Here is a 24732-nt window from a genome sequence, read left to right on the forward strand (position 1 = left end):
TTTCATGATCTAATTGTGTCCAAAAATTGTGATGACTTGATTTCCCTTGCACATTATAATGAACTCGGTTTGCTTATGGGTTACGAAGAAATGAAATGTATAACTAAGCATCTTCCAGAATTTGCCCGTTGTAAACTTCCTGGTTTTGATCTAGAGGAAATTTATATGTATTGTGTGATGAATTGCATTGAAAATCCTTATATTGCCAACTACATAAAGAAAAGAAAACAAATAGAAGATAAAGAGAATACTAATGAAAGGGAAGAGACTTCCCAATACCCTCCTATTATTTCTTATGATGAATCAGGTAACGAGGAGGATCCTCTTATTCAACCAATCTCACTAATAATGAGCTCCAAAAAGAGGATTGAACCCACACATGATGTGGTGAAGAAGAAGAAAAGAAAAAGGAAGAGAGGTAAAAAGGTATCTCTCCCAAATAATGATGCTCCTATTACTGTTGTGCCTCATGAAAATATAATTGTGGAAGATGATGCACTTGATGATGATCTCGTTATGCCTATTGCTTGTTGTGATGATTATGATTGGGAAGATAATGATACTTCTTATGATATTGAAAATCTTTTTGACATTTGCTTGGAACAATATGATAATTGCTATACTATTGGTGCTATCCATACTATTAATGATGAGAGTGATTATGTTTATGATATGAAAAGGCCCAAGCCTGGGGATGCTATGTTTGAAGAAGATGAAGTTTTTGAGAATATATTTGCTGCAATTAATGTTTGTCCCAAGCTTGGGGATGCTACGTTTAATGAAGATGATATTTTTAGTCTCCCAAGTTTTGATATGCAAATTTATAATGATGATAGCATGCCTCCTACTTATGATGATTATATTGATGAACGTGGGTTTGGAGAGGTCATGACTTTATTTAGTGATGATTCCACTATCTTGGAAGAGGTTCCAATTGATTATGATGAGAACAAAGTTGCTACCTATGATGATTATTGTGATGACACTTATTCTATAAAAAGTAGTGATGATTATATTTATAAAACTTGTCATGATTATGATTACCCTTTTTCTGAACATTACTCTTTTAATGTGGAAACAATTTATAGTATTCGAGTCTCTTATGATACTCTCACTATTCCGAATGAGAAGAATTTTGCTTGTGTGGAGAGTAATAAAATTTCTATGCTTATAGATCATGAAAAGAATGCTTTAGGTGCTGGTTATATTGTTGAATTCATTCATGATGCTACTGAAAATTATTATGAGGGAGGAACATATGCTTGTAGGAGTTGCAATAATATCAAGTTTCCTCTCTATGTGCTTAAAGTTTTGAAATTATGCTTGTTTTACCTTCCTATGCAAGTTGATTATTGTTCCCATAAGTTGTTTGCTCACAAAATCCCTATGCATAGGATGTGAGTTAGACTTAAATGTGCTAGTCATATTCTTCATTATGCTCTATTTATGTTTCAATTCCTATCTTTTATGTGAGCATCATTGAAATCATCATGCCTAGCTAGGGGCGTTAAACGATAGCGCTTGTTGGGAGGCAACCCAACTTTATTTTTGTTCCTTTTTTTTGTTCCTGTTTAGTAATAAATAATTCATATAGCCTCTGTTTAGATGTGGTTTTATGTGTTTAATTAGTGTTTGTGCCAAGTAGAACTGTTGGGAAGACTTGAGGAAAGTCTTGTTGATCATGCTGTCAAAAACAGAAACTTTAGCGCTCACGAGAATTGCTGCCATTTTTTATTGGAGAGTGCTATTTAGTTAATTCATTTTGCAGATGATTAATAGATAAATTCCTCACGTACAGAAATTTATTTTAGAATTTTTGGGGTTCCAGAAGTTTGCGTTAGTTACAGATTACTACAGATTGTTCTGTTTTTGACAGATTCTGTTTTTCGTGTGTTGTTTGCTTATTTTGATGAATCTATGACTAGTAAAATAGCTTATAAACCATAGGGAAGTTGGAATACAGTAGGTTTAACACCAATATAAATAAAGAATGATTTCATTACAGTACCTTGAAGTGGTGTTTTGTTTACTTTCGCTAACGGAGCTCACGAGATTTTCTATTTTGAGTTTTGTGTTGTGAAGTTTTCAAGTTTTGGGTTAAGTTTTGATGGATTATGGAACAAGGAGTGGCAAGAGCCTAAGCTTGGGGATGCCCAAGGCACACCAAGGTAATATTCAAGGACAACCAAAAGCCTAAGCTTGGGTATGCCCCGGAAGGCATCCCCTCTTTCGTCTTCGTTCATCGGTAACTTTACTTGGAGCTATATTTTTATTCGCCACATGATATGTGTTTTGCTTGGAGCGTAATTTTATTTAGTTTTGTTTGCTGTTTGAATAAAATACCAAGATCTGAAATTCTTAAATGTTAGAGAGTCTTCATATAGTTGCATAATTATTCGACTACACATTGAGCTTCACCTATATCTTTTGGAGTAGTTTGTCATTTGCTCTAGTGCTTCACTTATATATTTTTAGAGCATGGTGGTGGTTTTATTTTATAGAAATAGATGAAATCTCATGCTTCACTTATATCATTTTGAGAGTCTCTAAATAGCATGGTAGTTTGCTTTGGTTATAAATTTAGTTCTAATATGATGGGAATCCAAGAGGGATATAATAATAACTTTCATATAAAGTGCATTGAATACTATGAGAAGTTTGATACTTGATGATTGTTTTGAGATATGAGGATGGTAATATTAGAGTCATGCTAGTTGAGTAGTTGTGAATTTGAGAAATACTTGTGTTAAAGTTTGTGATTCCTATAGCATGCACGTATGGTGAACCGTTATGTTATGAAGTCAGAGCATGATTTGTTTATTGATTGCCTTCCTTATGAGTGGTGGTCGGGGACGAGCGATGGTCTTTTCCTACCAATCTATCCTCCTAGGAGCATGAGTGTAGTAATTTGTTTTGATAACTAATAGATTTTTGCAATAAGTATGTGAGTTCTTCATGACTAATGTTGAGTCCATGGATTATACGCACTCTTACCCTTCCACCATTGCTAGCCTCTCTAGTATCGCGCAACTTTCGCCGGTACCATAAACCCACCATATACCTTCCTCAAAATAGCCACCATACCTACCTATTATGGCATTTTCATAGCCATTCCGAGGTATATTGCCATGCAACTTTCCACCGTTCCATTATTATGACACGTTTCATCATCATTGTCATATTGCTTTGCATGATCATGTAGTTGACATCGTATTCGTGGCAAAGCCACCATTCATAATTCTTTCATACATGTCACTCATGAGTCATTGCACATCCCGGTACACCGCCGGAGGCATTCATATAGAGTCATATCTTGTCCTAAGTATCGAGTTGTAATTCTTGAGTTGTAAGATAATAAAAGTGTGATGATCATCATTATTAGAGCATTGTCCCAGTGAGGAAAGGATGATGGAGACTATGACTCCCCCACAAGTCGGGATGAGACTCTGGACGAAAATAAATAAATAAATAAAAGAGGCCAAAGAAGCCCAAAAAAGGAAGAAAAGAGGCCATAAAAAAAGAGGAGGCCCAAAAAATATATAAAAAAATGAAATGGGAGAAAAAGAGAGAAGGGGCAATGCTACTATCCTTTTACCACACTTGTGCTTCAAAGTAGCACCATGATCTTCATGATAGAGAGTATCCTATGTTGTCACTTTCATATACTAGTGGGAATCTTTCATTATAGAACTTGGCTTGCATATTCCAATGATGGGCTTCCTCAAAATGCCTTAAGTCTTCGTGAGCAAGCGAGTTGGATGCACACCCACTAGTTTCTTTTGTTGAGCTTTCATACATTTATAGCTCTAGTGCATCCGTTGCATGGCAATCCCTACTCACTCACATTGATATCTATTGATGAGCATCTCCATAGTCCATTGATACGCCTAGTTGATGTGAGACTATCTTCTCCTTTTTGTCTTCTCCACAACCACCATTCTATTCCACCTATAGTGCTATATCCATGGCTCACGCTCATGTATTGCGTGAAGATTGAAAAAGTTTAAGAACATCAAAAGTATGAAACAATTGCTTGGCTTGTCATCGGGGTTGTGCATGATTTAAATACTTTGTGTGGTGAAGATGGAGCAAAGCCAGACTATATGATTTTGTAGGGATAGCTTTCTTTGGCCATGTTATTTTGAGAAGACATGATTGCCTAATTAGTATGCTTGAAGTATTATTATTTTTATGTCAATATTAAACTTTTGTCTTGAATCTTATGGATCTGAATATTCTTGCCATAATAAAGAGAGATACTTAGAGAAATATGTTAGGTAGCATTCCACATCAAAAATTCTGTTTTTCTCATTTACCTACTAGAGGACGAGCAGGAATTAAGCTTGGGGATGCTGATACGTCTCCAACGTATCTATAATTTTTGATTGTTCCATGCTATTATATTATCAACCTTGGATGTTTTATATACATTTATATGCTATTTTATATGATTTTTGGGACTAACCTATTAACCCAGAGCCCAGTGCCAGTTTCTGTTTTTTCCTTGTTTTAGAGTATCGCAGAAAAGGAAAATCAAACGGAGTCCAATTGACCTGAAACTTCACGAAACTTATTTTTGGAAGGAAAGCAACACGGAAGACTTGGAGTCCACGCAAGGGAAGCAACGAGGAGGCCATGAGGCAGGGGGCGCGCCCACCCCCTGGGCGCGCCCTCCACCCTCGTGGGCCCCTCGTGCCCCCCTGACGTACTTCTTCCGCCTATATATCTCCATATACCCTAAAAACACCCGGGAGCACAATAGATCAGGAGTTCCGCCGCCAGAAGCCTCCGTAGCCACTAAAAGCCAATCTAGACCCGTTCCGGCACCCTGCCGGAGGGGAATCCCTCTCCGGTGGCCATCTTCATCATCTCGGTGCTCTCCATGACGAGGAGGGAGTAGTTCTCCCTCGGGGCCGAGGGTATGTACCAGTAGCTATGTGTTTGATCTCTCTCTCTCTCTCTCGTGTTCTTGAGGTGTTACAATCTTGATGTATCGCGAGCTTTGCTATTATATTTGGATCCTATGATGTTTCTTCCCCCCTCTACTCTCTTGTAATGGATTAAGTTTTCCCTTTGAAGTTATCTTATCGGATTGAGTCTTTAAAGATTTGAGAACACTTGATGTATGTCTTGCCGTGCGTATCTGTGGTGACAATGGGATACCACGTGATTCACTTGATGTATGTTTTGGTGATCAACTTGCGGGTTCCGCCCATGAACCTATGCATAGGGGTTGGCACACGTTTTCGTCGTGATTCTCCGGTAGAAACTTTGGGGCACTCTTTGAGGTCCTATGTGTTGATTGAATAGATGAATCTGAGATTGTGTGATGCATATCATATAATCATACCCACAGATACTTGAGGTGACATTGGAGTATCTAGGTGACGTTAGGGTTTTGGTTGATTTGTGTCTTAAGGTGTTATTCTAGTACGAACTCTAGGGCTGTTTGTGACACTTATAGGAATAGCCCAACGGATTGATTGGAAAAAATAACTTTGAGGTGGTTTTGTACCCTACCATAATCTCTTCGTTCGTTCTCCGCTATTAGTGACTTTGAAGTGACTCTTTGTTGCATGTTGAGGGATAGTTATGTGATCCAATTATGTTATTATTGTTGAGAGAACTTGCACTAGTGAAAGTATGAACCCTAGGCATTGTTTCCTATCATTGCAATACCGTTTACGCTCACTTTTATCATTAGTTATCTTGCTGTTTTTATAATTTCAGATTACAAAAACCTTTATCTACCATCCATATACCACTTATATCACCATCTCTTCACCGAACTAGTGCACCTATACAATTTACCATTGTATTGGATGTGTTGGGGACATAAGAGACTTTGTTATTTGGTTGTATGGTTGCTTGAGAGAGACCATCTTCATTCTACGCCTCCTAGAGATTGATAAACCTTAGGTCATCCATTTAAGGGAAATTTGCTACTGTCCTACAAACCTCTGCACTTGGAGGCCCAACAACGTCTACAAGAAGAAGGTTGTGTAGTAGACATCACCGGCCCCCTTCCCAATACGGATTGGGATTGGGGGCGCGCCGCACCTCTTAGCCTCCTCCTCCTCTCTCGGTAATGCATAATCCCGCAACTAACTTATTAGTCACATTGCTTGCAAGGCTTATAGTGATTTGCATTACCGAGAGGGCCCAGAGATACCACACCGATACACGGAGTGACAAATCCTAATCTCGATCTATGCAAACTCAACAAACAACATCGGATACACCTGTAGAGCATATTTATAATCACCCAATTACGTTGTGACATTTTATAGCACACCAAGTGTTCCTCCGGTATTCGGGAGTTGCATAATCTCATAGTTATATGAACATGTATAAGTCATGAAAAAAGCAATAGCAATAAACTAAACGATCATAGTGCTAAGCTAATGGATGGGTCTTGTCCATCACATCATTCTCTAATGATGTGATCCCGTTCATCAAATGACAACACATGTCTAGGCTAGGAAACTTAACCATCTTTGATTAACGAGCTAATCAAGTAGAGACATACTAGGGACACTTTGTTTGTCTATGTATTCACACATGTACTAAGTTTCTGATTAATTCAATTCTAGCATGAATAATAAAAATTTATCATGATATAAGGAAATATAAATAACAACTTTATTATTGCCTCTAGGGCATATTTCCTTCAGTCTCCCACTTGCACTAGAGTCAATAATCTAGTTCACATCGTCATGTGATTTCACACAAATACTTCATATCTTTATGTGATTAGTTCACATCTTCATGTGACTAACACCCAAAGGGTTTACTAGAGTCAATAATCTAGTTCACATCGCTATGCGATTAACACCCAAAGAGTGATCATGTTTTGCTTGTGAGAGAAGTTTAGTCTACGGGTCTGCAACATTCAGATCCGTATGTATTTTGAAAATTTCTATGTCTACAATACTCTGCACGAAGCTACTCTAGCTAATTTCTCCCACTTCCAATATGTATCTAGATCGAGACTTAGAGTCACCTAGATCGATGTCAAAAGCTTGCATCGACGTAACTCTTTACGACGAACTTTTTTATCACCTCCATAACCAAGAAATATTTCCTTAGTCCTCTAAGGATAATTTTGAACGCTGTCCAGTGATCTACTCCTGGAACAATATCGTACCCCCTTGCCAAACTCATGGCAAGGTATACAATAGGTTTGGTACACAACATAGCATACTTTATATAACCCATGGCTGAGGCATATGGAATGACTTTTCATTCTCTTTCTATTTTCTATCGTGGTCAGTTTTGAGTCTTTACTCAACTTCACACCTTGCAACACGGGCAAGAACTCCTTCTTTGACTGTTCCATTTTGAACTACTTAAAAATCTTGTCAAGGTATGTACTCATTGAAAAATCTTATCAAGCGTCTTGATCTATCTCTATAGATTTTGATGCCGAATATGTAAGTAGCTTCACCGAGGTATTTCTTTGAAAAACTCCTTTATGCTTTCCAAAAAATTCTACATCATTTCTGATCAACAATATGTCATTGACATATACTTATCAGAAAGGATGTAGTGCTCCCACTCACTTTCTTGTAAATACAGGCTTCTCCAAAAGTCTGTATAAAACCATATGCTTTGATCACACTATCAAAGCGTATATTCAAACTCTGAGAGGCTTGCACCAGTCCATAAATGGATCGCTGGAGCTTGCACACTTTGTTAGAACCTTTAGGATTGACAAAACCTTCGTGTTGCATCATATACAACTCTTCTTTAAGAAATCCATTAAGGAATGTAGTTTTGATATCCATTTGCCAGATTTCACAAAATGTGGCAATTGCTAACATGATTCGGACAGACTTTAAGCATCGATACGAGTATGAAAATCTCATCGCAGTCAACATCTTGAATTTGTCAAAAACCCTTTTTGACAAGTCGAGCTTTGTAGATAGTAACACTACTATCAACATCCGTCTTCCTCTTGAAGATCCATTTTATTCTTTATGGCTTGCTGATCATCGGGCAAGTCAACCAAAGTCTATACTTTGTTCTCATACATAGATCCTATCTCAGATTTCATGGCCTCAAGCCATTTTGCAAAATCTGGGCTCATCATCGCTTCCTCATAGTTCGTAGGTTCGTCATGGTCAAGTAATATGACCTCCAGAATAGGATAGCTGTACCACTCTGGTGCGGACCTTACTCTGGTTGACCTACGAGGTTTAGTAGTAACTTGATCTGAAGTTTCATGATCATCATCATTAGCTTCCTCACTAATTGGTGTAGGCATCACCGGAACTGATTTCTGTGATGAACTACTTTCCAATCTCGAGAGAAGGTAAAATTACCTCATCAAGTTCTACTTTTCTCCCACTCACTTCTTTCGAGAGAAACTCCTTCTCTAGAAAGGATCCATTCTAAGCAACGAATATCTTGCTTTCGGATCTGTGATAGAAGGTGTACCCAACAGTCTCCTTTGGGTGTCCTATGAAGACGCATTTCTCCGATTTGGGTTCGAGCTTATCAGGTTGAAACTTTTTCACATAAGCATCGCAGCCCCAATTTTTAAGAAACGATAGCTTAGGTTTCTTGCCAAACAACAGTTCATATGGTGTCATCTCAACGGATTTTTAGACGGTTCCCTATTTAACATGAGTGCAACTGTCTCTAATGCATAACCCCAAAATGATAGTGGTAAATCAGTAAAAGACATCATAGATCGCACCATATCTAATAAAGTACGGTTATGACGTTCGAACACACCATTACGCTGTGGTGTTCCAGGTGGCGTGAGCTGTGAAACTATGTCACATCGTTTCAAATGAAGACCAAACTCGTAACTCAAATATTTGTCTCCATGATTAGATCGTAGAAACTTTATTTTCTTATTATGATGATCTTCCACTTCACTATGAAATTCTTTGAACTTTTCAAATGTTTTAGACTTATGTTTCATTAAGTAGATATACCCATAGGTGCTCAAATCATCTGTGAAGGTCAGAAAATAACGATACATTCCATGAGCCTCAACACTCATCGGATCGCATACATGAGTATGTATTATTTCCAATAAGTCAGTTACTCGCTCCATTGTTCCGGAGAATGGAGTCTTAGTCATCTTGCCCATGAGTCATGGTTCGCAGTCATCAAGTGATTCCAAAAGCCCATCAACATGGAGTTTCTTCATGCACTTTACACCAATATGACCTAAACGGCAGCACCACAAATATGTTGCACTATCATTATCAACTTTGCATCTTTTGGCATCAATATTATGAATATATGTATCACTACGATCGAGATTCAATAAACCATTTATATCGAGTGTATGACCATAGAAGGTTTTATTCATGTAAATAGAACAACAATTATTCTTTCACTTAAATGAATAACCGTATTGCAATAAACATGATTCAATCATATTTATGCTCAACACAAACACCAAATAACATTTATTTTAGGTTCAACACTAATCCCGAAGGTAAAGGGAGTGTGCGATGGTGATCTTATCAACCTTGGAATCACTTCCAACACACATCGTCACCTTGCCCTCAACTAGTTTCTGTTCATTTTGTAACTCCTGTTTCAAGTTACTAATCATAGCAACTGAACCAATATCATATACCTAGGGGCTATTATGAACACTAGTAAAGTACACACCATTAATCTGTATATCAAATATACCTTTGTTCACTTTTCCATCCTTCTTATCCGCCAAGTATTTGGGGTAGTTCCGCTTCTAGTGACCATTCCCTTTGAAGTAGAAGCACTCAGTTTCAGGCTTAGGTCTAGTTTTGGGTTTCTTCACGGGAGTGGCAACTTGCTTGCCATTCTTTGAAGTTCCCTTTCTTTTCCTTTGCCCCTTTTTCTTGAAACTAGTGGTCTTGTTAACCATCAACACTTGATGCTCTTTCTTGATTTCTACCTTCGTCGATTTCAACATTACGAAGAGCTTGGGAATCATTTTCGTCACCCCTTGCATATTATAGTGCATCATGAAGCTCTAGTAACTTGGTGATAGTGACTAGAGAACTCTGTCAATCACTATCTTATCTGGAAGATTAACTCCCACTCGATTCAAGTGATTGTAGTACTCAGACATTTTGAGCACATGCTCACTGGTTGAGCTATTCTCCTCCATCTTGTAGGCAAAGTACTTGTCAGAAGTCTCACACTTCTTGACTCGGCCATGAGTCTGAAATACCATTTTCATCTCTTGGAACATCTTATGCTCTGTGGCGTTCAAAATGGTTTTTGAAGTCCCGGTTCTAAGCCCTATAGCATGGCGCACTAAACTATCAAGTAGTCATGATACCGAGCTTGCCAAACATTCATAACGTGTGCATCTATTCCTGCAATAGTCATGTTAGCTAGTGGTGCATCAAGGGCGTAATTCTTCTGTGCAGCAATGAGGATAATGTTGGGGAACGTAGTAATTTCAAAAAAATTCCTACGCACACGCAAGATCATGGTGATGCATAGCAACGAGAGGGGAGAGTGTGTCCACGTACCCTCGTAGACCAAAAGCGGAAGCGTTAGCACAACGCGATTGATGTAGTCGTACGTCTTCATGATCCGACCGATCCAAGTACTGAACGCATGGCACCTCCGAGTTCAGCACACATTCAGCTCGATGATGTCCCGCGAACTTCGATCCAGCAGAGCTTCACGGGAGAGTTCCGTCAGCACGACGGCGTGCTGACGGTGATGATGTTGCTACCAACGCAGGGCTTCGCCTAAGCACCGCTACGATATAACCGAGGTGGAATATGGTGGAGGAGGGCACCGCAAATGGCTGGGAGAGATCAACAGATCAACTTGTGTGTCTAGAGATGCCCCCTGCCCCCGTATATAAAGGAGCAAGGGGGAGGCCGGCCGGCCCTCTATGGGCGCTCCAGGAGGAGGAGTCCTCCTCCTAGTAGGAGTAGGACTCCCCTTTCCTACTCCTACTAGGAGGAGGAAAGGAAGGAGGAGAAGGAGAAGGAGGGAGAGGGAGGAAAAGGAGGAAAGGGGGGCCGGCCCCCTAGTCCAATTCGGTTTGGGCTAGGGGGGCAGCGCACCCTACCTCCTCTCTTCCACCACTTGGCCCATGAGGCCCATTACTTCTTCCTCGTATTCTCGTAACTCCCTGGTACCCCCGAAAATACCCGAATCACTCGGAACCTTTCCGATGTCTGAATATAGTCGTCCAATATATCGATCTTTACGTCTCGACCATTTCGAGACTCCTCGTCATGTCCCTGATCTCATCCGGGACTCCGAACTACCTTCGGTACATCAAATCACATAAACTCATAATACAATCGTCACCGAAACTTTAAGCGTGCGGACCCTATGGGTTCGAGAACTATGTAGAAATGACCGAGACACATCTCCGGCCAATAACCAATAGCGGAACCTGGATGCTCATATTGGCTCCCACATATTCTACGAAGATCTTTATCGGTCAAACCGCATAACAACATACGTTGTTCCCTTTGTCATCGGTATGTTACTTGCCCGAGATTCGATCGTCGGTATCTCAATACCTAGTTCAATCTCGTTACCGGAAAGTCTCTTTACTCGTTTCGTAATACATCATCTGACAACTAACTCATTAGTTGCAATGCTTGCAAGGCTTTAAGTGATGTGCATTACCGAGAGGGCCCAGAGATACCTCTCCGACAATCGGAGTGACAAATCCTAATCTCGAAATACGCCAACCCAACAAGTACCTTTGGAGATACTTGTAGAGCACCTTTATAATCACCCAGTTACGTTGTGACGTTTGGTAGCACACAAAGTGTTCCTCCGGTAAACGGGAGTTGCATAATCTCATAGTCATAGGAACATGTATAAGTCATGAAGAAAGCAATAGCAACAAACTAAATGATCAAGTGCTATGCTAACAGAATGGGTCAAGTCAATCACATCATTCTCTAATGATGTGACCCCATTAATCAAATGACAACTCATGTCTATGGCTAGAAAACTTAACCATCTTTGATTCAACGAGCTAGTCAAGTAGAGGCATACTGGTGACACTCTGTTTGTCTATGTATTCACACATGTATTATGTTTCCGTTTAATACAATTCTAGCATGAATAATAAACATTTATCATGAAATAAGGAAATAAATAATAACTTTATTATTGCCTCTAGGGCATATTTCCTTCAGTCTCCCACTTGCACTAGAGTCAATAATCTAGTTCACATCGCCATGTGATTTAGCATCAATAGTTCACATCACCATGTGATTAACACCCATAGTTCACATCATCATGTGACCAACACCCAAAGGGTTTACTAGATTCAATAATCTAGTTCACATCGCTATGTGATTAACGCCCAAAGAGTACTAAGGTGTGATCATGTTTTGCTTGTGAGAGAAGTTTAGTCAATGGGTCTGCCACATTCAGATCCGTAAGTATTTTGCAAATTTCTATGTCAACAATGCTCTGCACTAAGCTACTCTAGCTAATTGCTCCCACTTTCAATATGTATCCAGATTGAGACTTTGAGTCATCTGGATCAGTGTCAAAACTTGCATCGACGTAACCTTTTACGACGAACCTTTTATCACCTCCATAATCGAGAAACATATCCTTATTCCACTAAGGATAATTTGGACCAATGTCCAGTGATCTACTCCTACATCACTATTGTACTCCCTTGCCAAACTCAGGGCAGGGTATACAATAGGTCTGGTACATAGCATGGCATACTTTATAGAACCTATGGCTGAGGCATAGGGAATGACTTTCATTCTCTCTCTATCTTCTGCCGTGGTCGGGTTTTGAGTCTTACTCAACTTCACACCTTTGTAACACTGGCAAAAACTCCTTCTTTGACTGTTCCATTTTGAACTACTTTAAAATCTTGTCAAGGTATGTACTCATTGAAAAACTTATCAAGCGTCTTGATCTATCTCTATAGATCTTGATGCTCAATATGTAAGCAGCTTCACCGAGGTCTTTCTTTGAAAAATTCCTTTCAAACATTCCTTTATGCTTTGCAGAATAAATCTACATTATCTCCGATCAACAATATGTCATACACATATGCTTATCAGAAATGTTGTAGTGCTCCCACTCACTTTCTTGTAAATACAGGCTTCACCGCAAGTCTGTATAAAACTATATGCTTTGATCAACTTATCAAAGCGTATATATTCCAACTCCGAGATGCTTGCACCAGTCCATAGATGGATCCCTGGAGTTTGCATATTTTGTTAGCACCTTTAGGATTGACAAAACCTTCGGGTTGCATCATATACAACTCTTCTTTAATAAATTCATTAAGGAATGCAATTTTGTTTATCTATTTGCCAGATTTCATAAAATGCGGCAATTGCTAACATGATTCAGACAGACTTAAGCATAGATGCGAGTGAGAAACTCTCATCGTAGTCAACACCTTGAACTTGTCGAAAACCTTTTTGCGACAGTTCTAGCTTTGTAGATGGTAACCCTACTATCAACGTCCGTCTTCCTCTTGAAAATCCATTTATTCTCAATGGCTCGCCGATCATTGGGCAAGTCAATCAAAATCCATACTTTGCTCTCATACGTGGATCTCATCTCAGATTTCATGGCCTCAAGCCATTTCGCGGAATCTGGGCTCATCATCGCTTCCTCATAGTTCATAGGTTCGTCATGGTCAAGTAACATGACCTCCAGAACAGGATTACCGTACCACTCTGGTGCGGATCTCACTCTGGTTTACCTACGAGGTTCGGTAGTAACTTGATCTGAAGTTACATGATCATCATCATTAGCTTCCTCACTAATTGGTGTAGTAGTCACAGGAACAGATTTCTGTGATGAACTACTTTCCAATAAGGGAGCAGGTACAGTTACCTCATCAAGTTCTACTTTCCTCCCACTCACTTCTTTCGAGAGAAACTCCTTCTCTAGAAAGGATCCATTCTCAGCAATGAATATCTTGCCTTCGGATCTGTGATAGAAGGTGTACCCAACATTTTCTTTTGGGTATCCTATGAAGATTTACTTCTCCGATTTGGGTTCGAGCTTATCATGTTGAAACTTTTTCACATAAGTATCACAGTCCCAAACTTTAAGAAACGACAGCTTAGGTTTCTCGCCAAACCACAGTTCATACGGTGTCGTCTCAACGGATTTAGATGGTGCCCTATTTAACGTGAATGTAGCTGTCTCTAATGCATAACCCCAAAACGATAGTGGTAATTGGTAAGAGCATCATAGATCGCACCATATCTAATAAAGCACGGTTACGACGTTCGGACACACCATTACACTATGGTGTTCCAGGTGGCGTGAGTAGTGAAACTATTTCACATTGTTTTAACTGAAGGCCAAACTCGTAACTCAAATATTTTACTTCTGCGATCATATCGTAGAAACTTTTATTTTTGTTACGATGATTCTCCGCTTCACTCTGAAATTCTTTAAACTTTTTAAATATTTCAGACTTGTGTTTCATCAAGTAGATATACTCATATCTGCTCAAATCATCTGTGAAGATCAGAAAATAATGATATCTGCCGCGAGCCTCAATATTCATCGGACCACATACATCAGTATGTATGATTTCCAACAAATATGTTGCTCGCTCCATTGTTCTGGAGAACGGAGTCTTAGTCATCTTGCCCATGAGGCATGGTTCACAAGCATCAGCTGATTCATAATCAAGTGATTCCAAAAGCCCATCAGCATGGATTTTCTTCATGCGCTTTACACCAATATGACCTAAACGGCAGTGCCACAAATAAGTTGCACTATCATTATTAAGTTTGCATCTTTTGGCTTCAATATTATGAAAATGTGTATCACCACGATCGAGATCCAACAAACCATTTTCATTGGGTGTATGACCATAGAAGGTTTTATTCATGTAAACAGAACAACAATTATTCTCTAACTTACATGAATAATCGGATTGCAATAAACATGATCCAATCATATTTATGCTCAACGCAAACACCAAATAACATTTATTTAGGTTCAACACTAATCCCGAAAGTATAGGGAGTGTGCGATGATGATCATATCAATCTTGGAACCACTTCCAACACACATCGTCACTTCACCCTTAACTAGTCTCTGTTTATTTTGCAACTCCCATTTCGAGTTACTACTCTTAGCAACTGAACCAGTATCAAATACCGAGGGGTTGCTATAAACACTAGTAAAGTACACATCAATAACATGTATATCAAATATAGCTTTGTTCACTTTGCCATCCTTCTTATCCACCAAATACTTGGGGTAGTTCCGCTTCTAGTGACCAGTCCCTTTGTAGTAGAAGCACTTAGTCTCAGGCTTAGGTCCAGACTTGGGCTTCTTCACTTGAGCAGCAACTTGCTTGCCGTTCTTCTTGAAGTTCCCCTTCTTCCCTTTTGCCCTTTTCTTGAAACTAGTGGTCTTGTCTACCATCAACACTTGATATTTTTCTTGATTTCTACCTTCGTTGATTTCAGCATTACGAAGAGATTGGGAATCGTTTCCGTTATCCCTTGCATATCATAGTTCATCACGAAGTTCTACTAACTTGGTGATGGTGACTAGAGAATTCTGTCAATCACTATTTTATCTGGAAGATTAACTCCCACTTGATTCAAGCGATTGTAGTACCCAGACAATCTGAGCACATGCTCACTGCTTGAGCTATTCTCCTCCATCTTTTAGCTATAGAACTTGTTGGAGACTTTATATCTTTCAATTCGGGTATTTGCTTGAAATATTAACTTCAACTCCTAGAACATCTCATATGTTCCATGACATTCAAAACGTCTTTGAAGTCCCGATTCTAAGCCGTTAAGCATGGTGCACTAAACTATCAAGTAGTCATTATATTGAGCTAGCCAATCGTTCAGAACATCTGCATCTGCTCCTGCAATAGGTCTGTCACCTAGCGATGCATTAAGGACATAATTCTTCTGTGCAGCAATGAGGATAATCCTCAGATCACGGATCCAATCCGCATCATTGCTACTAACATTTTTCAACTTAGTTTTCTCTAGGAACATATAAAAATTAAACGGGGAGCAACACTGCGAGCTATTGATCTACAACATAGATATGCTAATACTACCAGGACTAAGTTCATGATAAATTAAAGTTCAATTAATCATATTACTTAAGAACTCCCACTTAGATAGACATCCCTCTAATCATCTAAGTGATCACGTGATCCAAATCAACTAAACCATAACCGATCATCACGTGAAATGGAATAGCTTTCAATGGTGAACATCATTATGTTGATCATATCTACTATATGATTTATGCTCGACCTTTCAGTCTCAGTGTTCCGAGGCCATATCTATATATGCTAGGCTCGTCAAGTTTAACCTGAGTATTCTGCGTGTGCAAAACTGGCTTGCACCCGTTGTAGATGGACGTAGAGCTTATCACACCCGATCATCACGTGGTGTCTGGGCACGACGAACTTTGGCAACGGTGCATACTCAGGGAGAACACTTTTATCTTGAAATTTAGTGAGAGATCATCTTATAATGCTACCGTCAACTAAAGCAAGATAAGATGCATAAAAGACAAACATCACATACAATCAAAAATATGTGACATGATATGGCCATCATCATCTTGTGCCTTTGATCTCCATCTCCAAAACATCGTCATGATTTCCATCGTCACCGGCAAGACACCATGATCTCCATCATCTTGACCTATATCAATGTGTCGTCACATGGTTGTCTCACCAACAATTGCTCTTGCAACTATTGCTATCGCATAGCGATAAAGTAAAGCAATTATTTGCCGCTTGCATCTTATGCAATAGAGAGATAACCATAAGGCTTTTGCCAGTTGCCGATAACTTCAACAAAACATGATCATCTTATACAACAACTTATATCTCATCACGTCTTGACCATATCACATCACAACATGCCCTGCAAAAATAAGTTAGACGTCCTCTACTTTGTTGTTGCAAGTTTTACGTGGCTGCTACGGGCTTAGCAAGAACCGTTCTTACCAACGCATCAAAACCACAACGATAGTTTGTCAAGTTGGTGCTATTTTAACCTTCTCAAGGACCGGGCGTAGCCACACTCGATTCAACTAAAGTTGGAGAAACTGACACCCGCTAATCACCTGTGTGCATAGCACGGCGGTAAAACCAGTCTCGCGTAAGCGTACGCGTAATGTCGGTCCGGGCCGCTTCATCCAACAATACCGCCGAACCAAAGTGTGACATGCTGGTAAGCAGTATGACTTATATCGCCCACAACTCACTTGTGTTCTACTCGTGCATATTACACCAACGCATAAAACCTAGGCTCTGATACCACTGTTGGGGAACGTAGTAATTTCAAAAAAATTCCTACGCGCACGCAAGATCATGGTGATACATAGCAACGAGAGGGGAGAGTGTGTCCACGTACCCTCGTAGACCGAAAGCGGAAGCGTTAGCACAACGCGATTGATGTAGTCGTACGTCTTCATGATCCAACCGATTCAAGTACCGAACGCACGACACCTTCGAGTTCAGCACACGTTCAGCTCGATGACGTCCCGTGAACTTCGATCCAGCAAAGCTTCACGGGAGAGTTCCGTCAGCACGACGGCGTGCTGACAGTGATGATGTTGCTACCGACGCAGGGCTTCACCTAAGCACCGCTACGATATAACCGAGGTGGAATATGGTGGAGGGGGCACCGCACACCGCTGGGAGAGATCAACTTATGTGTCTAGAGGTGCCCCCTGCCCCGTATATAAAGGAGCAAGGGGGAGGCCGGCCGGCCCTCTATGGGCGCGCCGGGAGGAGGAGTCCTCCTCCTAGGAGTAGGACTCCCCTTTCCTACTCATACTAGGAGGAGGAAAGGAAGGAGGAGAAGGAGAAGGAAGGAGAGGGAGGAAAAGGAAGAAAGGGGGCCCACCCCCTAGTCCAATTCGGTTTGGGCTAGGGGGGCCGCGCGCCCTGCCTCCTCTCTTCCACCACTTGGCCCATGAGGCCCATTACTTCTTCCTCGTATTCCCGTAACTCCCCAGTACCCCCGAAAATACCCGAATCACTCGGAACCTTTCCGATGTCCGAATATAGTCGTCCAATATATCGATCTTTACGTCTCAACCATTTCAAGACTCCTCGTCATGTCCCTGATCTCATCCGAGACTTTGAACTACCTTCAGTACATCAAATCACATAAACTCATAATACAATCGTCACCGAAACTTTAAGCGTGCGGACCCCACGGGTTCGAGAACTATGTAGACATGACCGAGACACGTCTCCGGACAATAACCAATAGCGGAACCTGGATGCTCATATTGGCTCCCACATATTCTACGAAGATCTTTATCGGTCAAACCGCATAACAACATACGTTGTTCCCTTTGTCATCGGCAGTCCATAGGAGAATCACACGGTACCCCGGGATTTCCAAAAATACAAGCAACACTAGGTTCCCCAGGTGCCTCAATTCACCCAGATGTGTATTAAATTTGCCACCTTAAGTTAACCATTAATTCAAAATACCCACGTCTGTCATGAATACACTCAAACCCAAACCACGTCTACGAGCATAACATAACAATATAAGCAACATAGAAGTAACTCCCATAGATTTGATAATAAACAGGTGAATAGGTACTACCTCATCTACTTCCCAAACCCACAATTTAAATCAGATCCTAACCATGCAATTTTTTGATGATTGATATAATGCAATAAAACTGGGTAGTAAAGAGGTATGATCAAAGTGTTACTTGCCTTGCCGATGATCCGTGAAACCTAGAGACTCGTAGTAGCACGCTTCGCACTCCGGGTACTCTATCACAATCAAACAAGCATACAATAAGCAATCAAGCAAAGATGCACGGGTAAAACTCAAGTAAGAAGATCTAACCAGAAAGTTCAACTTAAGAACTCCGGTTTGCAAAAAGAATCAAATCAAACGAAACAACGAAACTCAAACTGCGAAAGAAACAAGCTTCGATTACTAACCTGGACTAAAGTCAAATTTTACAGTAGAAAAAACTTTTTTAAGTTGATTATCCAGAAAGAGGGCTTCGAGACAAAACTCTAGGCGCTTGAATCACCTGATTCCGATAAACGAGCGAAAAGATAAACTAAAACGAAAATCGGATCAGAAATCGCGATCGAAAATAATCGCGAAAAATCCGAGAAAAAAACAACTGACGAACAGGATAACGAACGAACGTTCGCTGTCTGCGGCTAAATGGTGAAAATCGTTCATTAAAACGAACGGACGAATGGGCGTTCGCTAAATAAATGAACCGACGAAAAACCGACGAACCGATCTAAAAAAATGAATTAGGGTTTATAAAAAAGACCGAACGGTTTTAAAAGAAAAACCGGCGGCGGCTACCTCGAGTCCGGCGGGATTCCGGCGAGGCGGCGGCGAGCTCCGTCGTGGTAGTTCGCAGGCGGCGTGGGCGCGGGCGGCAAGTAGCGGCGGCGCGGCGACTCGGGCTAGGGTTTGCGAGGGGGCGCAGGGCGGCTGGGCTGTCGGGGTCCTGGGGTCGCGGCTTAAAAAGGCCGGCCCGAGGTGTCCTGGCTGGATACGGCCCGAAGTCGGTTACACTTTTTTTGAAACAATCTGACGTGCAGAAAAAGAAAGAAAAAAAATACTAAACGGACTCCAAAAATCCCGAAATAAATTTTCCCCGTCCTCTAAAAATATGCCGGACAAGGTGAACATTTATTTGGGCCTATAATGTACCCCTAATAATAAAGCGCCGATCGCTTGTGGTCGTCCGTCGCGGCTTTTTTGCAAAACATCCTTATACTTTTTGGTAATTGAACCCGCAAACCTTTTTAAGTGGATCTAAGAAACTTTTTTTTACAAATTAACCATTCCGCGCTCCTTTGTGTCTATCCCTCGACCCCGGCTTGGATCTGGCGACGCCGCCACCCCGCCGCCGGCCCGCGTCTTCTGCCGCCCCCTGCTGGCCCGCGCTCTCCCCCACCGCCGCTGGCCTCCATCCTCTCCGTACCAGTGATCTCCCCTCCTCTCCTGTCCCTTCCCTTTTCTTCCCCAGATCGAGAAGGGAGGCCATGGCACTCCCGCCGTGGCTAGATCCAGACCAAGCCCGTGGGGTTCCAGCTCGACCTCCTCGTAGCGACAACGGCGGCGGGATCCGCGGATCCCCGACCATGGCGATCCGAGCGCCAAGACGCAGGCGTGTGGAGAGAGGAGGCAGCGCGGCCATGGCGTTCTAGCTGCAGCCGGATCACTGGTTCCACCACGAGTTACTCGCAGTTGCCAGTGACGACGGCGACTTCGAACTCTAGCGGGCACTCCAGCTCGTCTTCCTCCACACCTCCGCTCCTGCCCGTCTTCCCCGGTGTCATTCTCCTACAGAACCTCGACCCTCACAATGGCCCCTCATCATTACTGTCCTCTTCAGAAGAGCTTTGTTTAAGCTGAGCTTCTCTTTCGGCCACCTGCTCTTCTTCTCTTTCCATTTGCCTTACCAATCACTTCACTATTTCTTCTGTCAGATTAATCTCTCTAAGCTTAATTCCGTCCTCGACGCGCTGGATGCCCAAGTTGTTGGGTAACTAATAACAAGATTTCAGGAAGAAATAGTTAAGATCTTGTAGGTTACTGAACACTCCAGATAGTTAAAAGAAATCTTACTTTCTGAGTGGAGTCAACAGACAACAGGATGAAGCTTCTGAAGATGTCGCGGTTTGACATTCATACTCTCAATTTGAAGCTGCATATCACTCTGTTGAGCCAAAAAAGATCATAAATTTCACATTCATTTGGGTGAACATGTTAGCTTTCATGTAGTGATATTTTGCTTTGGCAGTGTACATCGTATGATGCTGAGGCCTAGAGATGAACTCTTCCATCATCTTAGAAGAAAAAAGTTTGTACCCAATAGAATGAAATATTTTTGACCAGGGTGAAACGGCTACCTGGTCATGAGAATGCCTCAGGTGTGTTGCAGTTTCTGAAACTACTGCATGCAGATTAGAGATATCTCGGAAGCTCCTGTAAACTGAATCCCCACTGCTGCTGCTACTGAGCCGCGCTACTGATGTGATTGAGTGTGAATTTGTCTTCAGGGTTGTATCAGCATGGTAAGAGATCTCGCTGACAGCACTGCCTGAAGGGCTAGCTCCCCTGTTGGCTGACCTATTTATATTTGCGAGTGCGTGGTCACGCTGCGATGAGAGAGATGACTGGCGCAATAATACAGCTGTTGTTCCATTTCTGTCAGCCCACTCTACTGTAGACAAAATAGTTAGTTACACTCTAATACATTTTTTTTGTATTCAGTTGATAGGTGTAATCAACAATTTTCAGAAACAAAAATCAAATGCAGACTTGAGTATTACCTGAGGGCGCATTGGAAAGGCTTCTGGAACTAGGAGAACAAACGGTTGAAGAAGATATGGCCTTGGGTGTTTCGCAGGCATCAGGTGTAGCCGAGTGCATGAATGAAAGTTTGCCCTTTGAAACGGCGTGTGTCGTACATAAGCTTGGAATGCATTTAGAGATTTTTGTTGCGGTCTTGCTTCCTTTGAGCTTCCTACAAACAATCAACAATGGTAACCACATGATTAAGATTGCACTAGGATTTCTTATCCTATGTTGTACTAGGTTTTACTTTTTATAAAAATTGTTCAGCCTTTTTTTTTTTTGCAAATTTCCATATTGAACTTGGAACCAAGTAGTTGCAGTGCGACCTTCAGTGTTAGGCCGGTAGCTGGGGAATCAAATGAGAAGACAAAGATAGAGAAATATGGAAGGGAAGAGAGGCCAAAGAAGGAAAGGGTGGGCTAACGGCTAATTAAGAGGATTTTCAAACGAAATAAGGGAGCGAGGAAATATAAGGAAAGAAATAGAGGCTAATATGCATGTTGCATGTCTCGTGATCAAAATGAATGAAACATAAATAGCATAAGCAGAGGCACAATAAAAGTACAAGAAGAATATAGATATTGAGGCATGGCCTAGCGTCATAGTGATGCGGGTGGACGGGGATGTGGCAGAGGACACTTGCCATAGTCTGTTGCCGTGGCCACCGACATCGACGACGTCCGCAAACATAAGTAGGGATGAAGATGAATACAACCGACACTCCCACCGTAGGTAAAGGGAGAGATGCGACTAATGGTAACCCCAACCCGACCATAGCATCATCAAACCACGGCCCTCACAACTCACTTATTTGTTTCCATATTAATTAATCCAAGTTAATGTCATTACTCGATGATCATGAACAGCAAGCAACTCCTAACCATGTCAAACAAAGCTAAGAATATTCAAGAACTACATGTTAGTTACAAAGCATGAAATGCCTGTGATGTCATACAGTAAGATGAAAAGAAGCTATTGAAATTGGCAACAACATTTTCTTGGAGTCCTAGAATGCAAGTTGTGAATTTTTACGATATCTAAAGACGCGTTGTTAAAGTACATGATCTTTTACTTCCTAGCAATAATATTGAGTATGTTCATGTTTTCTGTTGCTACAATACAGGGGAGACTAGCCTTAGTCTGACAGTGTGACGAGCAAGTAATTAAACGATACAGAAACATGGCCATCTACCTGTATAGAGGTGAATCTAAATATGGCCATCTCCCTGTATAGATGTAAAACTTCCTTTCTTTCTCTCATTTACCCGCAGCTCAAGGCCAGCGGCAGCAAGCAAGAAAAGAAAGCAGCAATGGCAAGCAAAACAAGTAGCAGCAAAGCAAGCTAGCAGCAAGCAGCAGCAGGCAGGCAGAGGTGACTCCTCACCTTGCTATTTGTGATGGGGTCTGATGGAGTAGGGAGGCGAGAGGACGGACGCGAGTTCCGGACGGTGTCAATTGCGGTCAGCTGTCAAGGAAGAAGTAGGAGGGACCCATGGCTTCGAGTCTGTGGTTAGAGGTGACACGGACGAGGCGGAGCCCGTCCCTGGAGCAGCTCGAGAGGAGGATGCCCACGACGGTGTCGCAACGGCGGCCGATGGAACCAAGAAAGGCGGCCTGGGCTTAAGAGGTTCCAGCACGCCGGTGCCCGGAATCACCATTAAAGAGACGGCACGAGTAACAATAGAGCTGGAGAACTACCTAGGAGTAAGAATGCACCGGAGAAACGAGGTGGTTCATGGCGGCGTCCAGCGGGCGTGCATGTCGGAGCCGGAGGCATGGACGTCGATCCGGACCGAGGCCTGGCGGATCCCGCCGGTCCCTGCGGCTGGCGTTGCAATGGCGAGCGGCGGCGTCCCTGGTGAGCTTGACGAGAAAGGGGATCCAGGCAACGAGGAAAAGAGGGAGGAGTGAGGTAGTGTAGTGGAGAAGGAGAAAAGCAAGGGGTTGCGGGCGCGTGTCCCTTGGGAGCTGACGCTGCTGGACTGACCCAGGAGACCCACTGGTCAGTGGCAAAAGGAGGGGTTGAAAGAAAATAGAAATAAATGAAATTGGCTGGAATATCTCTTCCTCTACTGCTTTCCTAAGCTTCTCATGTTAGCATAATTTAAGCGGTTCGGTGCTCAAAACTCTACAAAATATCTTGGAAGATTTCAGAGATGCTATATATAATATAAGTATTATTCTAATTTCAAAATATATATCTAATTTAATGGTTAATGTATTGTTGTGGCTATAATGAAACTTCCAAAAAAATTGTGTCAGAGTTTTGTACAATGAACAACAGAAGTTTCAATTTGTTGTAAATTTAAGCTAAGGTTTTTAAAATAAATTGTGGTCTCTAAGCTTGTCGCATGTTATCCATCAACTAAATGTATTATATTCTTATAAGTGCAACCAAGGCTCAATTTTATTTGAATCTTTTGTGATAATCTTATTTGATTTTGAATTTAACAAGGTGGACTAAATATTATATGTTCTAAATAGCTTGATTTGAACATCGTAGTTTTGCTAACCCGTTGCAACGCATGGGCCCTTTTCCTAGTGCAATTTTGAAAAACGCATATTTTCTTAATTCAAATAAAATAGCGATAAAACTTTGAATAATTTTTTTTTGATTTTAATATTAAATCTCCAATATTTCTTTATTTTGAGGAAGTCATTTTATCCTCTCTCTTTTATTTTTTTATAAAAGAAATATTTGGAGAGAAAATAATTAGAATCAAACGATCCTATATTCAAAATTCGAGAAAACTCAAATATGAAAGTAACGAAATTCTCAACTCTCTCTGTGGGTCCTTGAGTTGCGTAGAATTTCTAGGATTAAGCCAAAATGCAATAAAATATTATATGCAATGATGACCTAATGTATAACATTCCAAATTGAAAATTTGGGATGTTACACACCCGTTGTATGTCAACATAGAGCTTATTACACCCGATCATCACGTGGTGTCTCGGCACGACGAACTATCGCAACGGTGCATACTTAGGGAGAACACTTGTACCTTAAAATTTAGTGAGAGATTATATTGTAATGCTACCCCCGTACTAAGAAAAATAAGATGCATAAAGGACAAACATCACATGCAATCAATATAAATGATATGATATGGCCATTGCTACCTCTTGAGCACTGCGTTGGTTTTCGCTTGAAGAGAAAACGGTGATGCAGCAAAGTAGCGTAAGTATTTCCCTCAGTTTTTGAGAACCAAGGTATCAATCTAGTAGGAGGCCGCGCACGAGTCCCTCGCACCTACACAAACAAATAAATCCTCGCAACCAACGCGATAAGGGGTTGTCAATCCCTACACGGTCACTTACGAGAGTGAGATCTGATATATATGATAGGATAATATTTTTGGTATTTTTGTGATAAAGAGAAATAAAAGATGCAAGTAAAATAAATGGCAATGGAAATAACTAAGTATTGGAA

General features: G+C 41.2%; 1 long non-coding RNA gene across 2 annotated transcripts; it reads right to left on the reverse strand.

Moving 5' to 3' along the window:
• Positions 1-19580: 19580 nt before the first annotated feature.
• LOC125517317 (uncharacterized) lies at positions 19581-23443 on the reverse strand. Of its 2 annotated transcripts, none has more exons than XR_007287553.2 (5): positions 22684-23443; positions 21275-21468; positions 20852-21165; positions 20568-20658; positions 19581-20488 (listed from the first exon to the last, which is right to left on the reverse strand). It is a non-coding gene; the product is annotated as an uncharacterized LOC125517317 (long non-coding RNA). The 2 variants fall into 2 exon arrangements; XR_007287552.2 differs by having other exon boundaries at positions 22998-23442.
• Positions 23444-24732: the final 1289 nt, after the last annotated feature.

The sequence above is a fragment of the Triticum urartu genome, chromosome 6A (genome assembly GCF_056163025.1).
Source record: "Triticum urartu cultivar PI428250 chromosome 6A, HENAU_Tu73, whole genome shotgun sequence".
In the NCBI taxonomy this organism is placed as follows: Eukaryota; Viridiplantae; Streptophyta; class Magnoliopsida; order Poales; family Poaceae; genus Triticum; species Triticum urartu.